A 5,605-nucleotide genomic window follows, 5' to 3' on the forward strand; every position below is an offset into this window, starting at 1 on the left:
GCAGCCAAGGCTCCTGATGACGGGGAGCCCAGTGGCAAAGAAAGGGGCACAGTGACACCAGTGGCAGCGGAAGCAGAAGCAGGTGCCCGAGGCCGTCTCCTACCCAGGCCGCCAGGGCTCCTGGGTCCCTGTGAGGTGGGAGAATGGTGGAAAGGAGGCAGCCCAGGTGGGAGCCGGAGCCCTAGGTCTTGAAGGAACGTGTGCAGGGTGTGCAGGGCAGAGCAGACAGAACACAAGGTGTTTCAGAGGGGAAGAGGGGGGAGAAGAGGAGACACTGAGGAAACGGGCCTGCGGAGCAGTGGGAACAGCCAGGGTGGTCAGTGAGAGAGGAGGGCTGCTGGGCGGTCAGACCTCACCCAGGGCTGAGGGTCAGTCACTGGTGGTCCTGGCCGACTCTGTGTTCCCCACCCTGCCAGGCTTGTTTATTCTGTGCCTGTGTCTGCCATTTCTCCATTTACCCTTAGCCACAGAGGTTTTGGATTTGAGGAGAGGGAGGGGCGGGTGGAGAGGTTTCTTGGTGGCAACAAAAACACAACAACTAGCTCCTCGGGGCCAGCCAAAGTCCCACTAAGGGCGTTCTGGGTCTTAAAACTGCATCGTGATCTTTATGGGTCAAATTAAGTTGGTGATTAGTTCCAAGTCAATTTGAAAAGTTTCAGTGGCAGCACCTGGGTATGGGACAGCTCTGCTGGCGGCTACAAGGTCGGGCTGCAAAGAGCCAGCGCTTTCTCTTTTGACCTCATTCTGGGGATACCAAGGTCCTGCGTGTTTTTCACTAGTGAATTTTTAGCAACTTGCCTGGAGACGTTTGGCCGTGGGGCACACATACATCACTCTGGGGACGTTCCCTTCACATTTTGGGGCCTCCACAGATACCGTATTTTAAGATTATTTCACCTGGAGAAAAGACTTTAATTACCCACAGCGTTCTCCTTATCTGCCCCCGCATACACACAGAAAACTGCTTCGCTCAACTTCCAAACTCCAGTGCAGTGGGAGGTCAACAGCTCCAGCCCCAACCAGGTCACGAACTACCTGGCCAGCCTCTTCAAAGCAGGCCAGGTCTTGGTGCCAGTCTCGGGCACCTTCTGGAAGGTTCTCAGCCATTGCTGCATCTACCTGTCAAACCCAGCGGCCCCTCCCGCACGCCCACAGAGCTTGTCCCCGCCACCCACGGCAGGTCTGTCCATCTTTGCTTTTGTTCTAAATCACTTTGCTCACCAGTTGACACTAATGAGTTTCTCACTGAAATAAGCCAGGTTCCTAGTAGGTACCCAGTGCTGATAAATGAACGAATGAGTGTGTGGTTTGCTACTCCTGGGTCCATTTTATTTTAAGCTCTTTATGTACATTAAAGTAATGTTCTCCTTTTTAAAGGAATTCAAAGCATCAGTTATTAAGGACAAAAACAAAGTGGGAAGGACGTTTCTGGGACGAAGGCCTTCCCCCGTGGCCCTGGGTTCACACTGGGCTCTTTTGCAAGGGTAGCCCTGAGGTTACTTCTGTTAGGTTGCCTGGGTCCAGGTTGAAAAATAGAAAATGTGAGCCTTCCACTTCCCTAGACAGTGTTACAGGAAAGCCAGTGGGGTTGTCCGGGTACCAGGTTTGGCCAGGTGTCACTTACCTCGGCCTAAGTCACCTGTGTCATGTGAACTCATCCATTTCCTTGCTTCTCTATTTTCTTGTTTATTTTGTTTTGTTTTCCCCTTAGTTTCTTAGGGAAGCACCTTTGCTTTCCTTTGAAAAGTTCTCACCCTTTCCCAGCTCCATAGAGGGGGAGGGTGCTGGTCACCATGGACACCACCCACTGTAGAAGGGATCTGGAGGCCCCAGCACCTGGTGCAGCCACAGCTCCCCAGACACGGGGTGACTAGAGGTGTGGATTCCTTTCTGTCCTCATACACAGGGCAGAGATGGGCTGGCAGTCCCCAGGAATCAAAAGCTCGCTCCCTCGCTATTGCTAGAATCCAGCTGGGTTAACGTCCTCTGTCTCCTTTTCATCTTTGTCATCTTTGAGCCCTTTGTGGCCATGTCTATGGCGAGGGCCATAAATCTGCCCTTTCTTCAGATGTCTTGGGAGGTATCCAACCTGATGATATCACTGAGACGGAAGCCAGGCCAGGTCAGGGATGCGCAGCCTTTGCCATTTTCCAGACTGAGATCTGCCTCTTTTGTGCTGTCACTGACGTCTGGTGAATCATCCGTGTCTGCCTCAGCTACTGCTAATTGACATCCTCGTTAGCAGGGGATGCTGCTCCCTGATCAGAGTCACCGTCAGAATGAGCCTGTCCCCGTCTGCCTTCACTTCCCAGCCTTGCCAGATCAACATCTACACTGTCTCTTGTTAACCTTGGCCACGATGGACCCTCTGGGTGCAAACACCGTGAAACGGGTCAGTCGTGGTGACAGATTTGTGCAAATCAGACTCCCACTAACCATCGGGGAGATCTTGGCAAAGAGCCTTGGAGCCTCCATTTCCCCATCTGTAAAATGGGGAGATAACGGTAAGCCTGCTCACCTCACTGGAGTGTGGTGAAGAGCAAATGGGCTGGAGTGTGAAGACAGGTCTGTAACCTACAGACACTTCACAGATACAGATGATTGACACCCCACTGCTCGGTACTTGCTGTTCCTCTCACGCACTAGATGGGGGTGCTCCCATGGTGCTGCTTTCCGCCCTCTTTTTTTAGTAGCGCACTGGAGCAAGGGCCTGGCGCTGCGCTTTCCTTGTATCGGTATGGCCTCTCCCTCAGGGAGCTTATCTGCCTCCACAGCTTCAACATAATGTAGCTCCAAGCAGCCTGAGTCCCTAAACTCTAGTACCACGTGCCAGACTGCCTGCTTGACATCTTGGTCCGGATTTTTCTCCCTGTGTTTCAGATGCAGGATGTCTAAATAAAAGTCTGTATCTTCCCGCCTGGCAGACTGGCCGCTTCTCTTCACGACTCTCCTGAGTACCCCCGGTTTCTCTGCCAACGTCCTCGGGTGTCATCACACATCTCCCCCTCACGGCCTCCGTCCTCTCCCTGCCCCCATTCTAGGTCAGGCCCTGGTTCGCTCACACAGGGTGGTTGCCAAAACAAAGACCGTTGACTTGTCTCCCTGATCTATGACTTTCCCCGGCAGCTCAACCTCTCTATTTAAAAAATGCAGCTGGGAAGCCCTCTGTAGCTCTCCAGCACCTCCTGAATAAAGTCTGGTTTCTTAGGCATACAAGTCTTCCAGTGACCTCAGCAAACTCATTCAGCCTTCATCACGCCCTTCTGTGTCCTGCAGTTCATAAACTGATGTGTTCTTCATTTCTAGGGCCGAATCTTGTTTTGTTTTGCCTCCTTTTTATCTTCCGGAGTGTCTGCAGAAATCTGACCCTCCTATGGGCTCTAGCTCACATGTCACTTGCCTTGTGGAGCTTCCATGATTGGTCCTGTCACAACATGGGCTAAACATGAGGAAGAGTGTGTGGTGCCAACAGAACGGCCCCAGGCACGCGTGGCTCAGTGCCAGGCGCTGTGGCCCCAGCTTCTCCTTAGGTTGAGACCAGTTTTACCTCATTCAACTTCACAAACTCCTAAAGGGTTTGTACGTAGTTGTTTAAAAAAAAATATGTATCTTTTTTACTAAGAAATGTCCCCAAAGTGGTATAGAAGTGCTACAGAAATTCAGAGAATTTAGAGTTCATTATAAACTAAAGTAGTTTGGAAAAGCTGCCAGAAAAGGTGGGATTTGATTTGCCTTAAGGATGAATGAGTCTCCGGTGGGAGCCGAGAGATGGCAAGTGGGCACCTTAAAAGCCAAGGGATTGGAAGATGCAAAATAGGGGCACTGTGTGTGTTCTGGAAATGAGACCAGAATTGCAGAGCCTCTTAGCAGTCCTAATGAAAAGACCGAACATACAGTGTGTTTTGAGTGTTGTAGATCCTTGTACTATTTCATTTAATCTTCACAGCAACCACAGGAGGTGGCCGCAGGTGAGGAAATTGAGGCACAGAGACAACTGTGACTTATTCAAGGAAATGCATCTGCAAAGTGGGGAGTTGGGATTCAAACCCAGCCTCCTGACCTGAGCCTCCTCCTCGCCAGTGTGGTTCGCTGCTTGTCTGCGAGGTGCCTTCGACAGCACTCGGCCCAACTTCTTCCCTCTGCAGAAATCTCAACCTGTCTCATTCCTGGGAGAAGAAAAAGTCTAGGCCCCAGCAGGTGTGCAGTGAAGGGTTGTAAGAGAGAACTCAGACATGAGGTGGGGAGTGTATGTCTTTGAGTGTGAAGTTAGACGTTAGCCTGTACTCAATGGAATTGAAGGGTTTTGTGCACGGGAGTGATGTAATGAAAGAGGAGGATGTGGAAGATTAATCTTATGGTGAATGTGCACTGACACTAGGGAGATCAATTAGACATAAAAAGGAAAGAACTTTAAAGGAGACGATTATTACTGGAAAAGGCTGCTGAATCAGTCTGGCGAAATGAGCAGCATGGCTTCTCGAGGGTCCCAGGGCTTCGAGTAAGTTCTGTTTCAGGCTTGTTTTTCCTATGATTTTTGCAGCATCCCAAAATGGGCTGGGCGGGAAAACCCCAGTGATTTAGCAAGCATTTACTGTGTGCCCGCTGTGTGCCAGGCATTGTGCGAGGTACTGAAAACAGAAAGACGAGTTTCGATGCCTCTAGGGATGGAGTTGTCAGAGGCACAGGTGGCTGCCACACTGGGAGGATTTGGCAGGAAATAAAGAATTTGATTATTGAGCACAAATTTTGTGCTCAAATCTCAGATATGGATCGTCTCATTCAGTTCTCTTAAGGGCCCTGTGATAGTCTGATGGCCCGCACCTTCCAGACAAGGAACTTCACTCAGCGACGGCCAGCGAGTGACTGGCCCAAAGTCAGATGACTCCAACGTTGAGGCCGTCTCCTGAATGAAGTTCATTGCCCAATGAAACGGCTGCTTACCTTTTTCTCTTCCCATGCTTCCTTATGTATTGTTCAGCAAAACCCAGCTTCCTGGGTTTCTTCTTGCTCTTCTGTAACTGCCACTGGCTTTTCCAGACTTCCTTTCCCCTCTCCTCTCCACCACCTGCTTCCTGTGTCTGGCCCCTCCATCTACATTCTCTCATGAGAACAGATCCAGAGTCCTCTTTCTGGGCACCTGATCCTGCCCTAGAGAAGGAGGGTTCTGCTCCAGGAAAGATGTTTTAGGGGACCCTGCTCCGGGTTGTTCTTAGAGCCACCCTGTCGTCAATATCAGCCACGAAAATTCTTTCCCATGCAGGGGTGCTGGGTAGGTGGACCCCTGCACCCAGAGCATGTTCAGACTTCAGAGATGGTGGTCAGGTCAGGTGGTAGGTGGTGGTCCCAGACAGGGGGAGAGAGTTGGGAAGGCCTCGCAGGGTCTGGAGAGAGGAGAGTTAGGCAGGTGGGTCATCATGAGAACCACACGGAGCTGCAAGGTCTGATAATGTTCTACAGGGAGCCCCAGTGGACAGGCCATAGGTATCCAGGAAGGTGTCCGAGGACATGGCAGCGTGGTGATCCCATCGTCTGGGAGTAGAGTTCAACCTTAGTTGACACGGGCAAGGAAGAGTCCTAATCTGTCCTTGGTGGCAGTGGTTCCCCC

The 5,605-nt window shown here is 51.2% G+C and overlaps 1 protein-coding gene across 1 annotated transcript in view; it reads left to right on the forward strand.

The window, feature by feature from the left end:
- Positions 1–5,605, forward strand: part of PDIA5 (protein disulfide isomerase family A member 5) — a 46,627-nt gene that overhangs the window by 8,669 nt on the left and 32,353 nt on the right. The gene's annotated exons all lie outside the window — the stretch shown is intronic.

This window comes from Myotis davidii, unplaced genomic scaffold (genome assembly GCF_000327345.1).
Source record: "Myotis davidii unplaced genomic scaffold, ASM32734v1 scaffold745, whole genome shotgun sequence".
Taxonomy (NCBI): Eukaryota; Metazoa; Chordata; class Mammalia; order Chiroptera; family Vespertilionidae; genus Myotis; species Myotis davidii.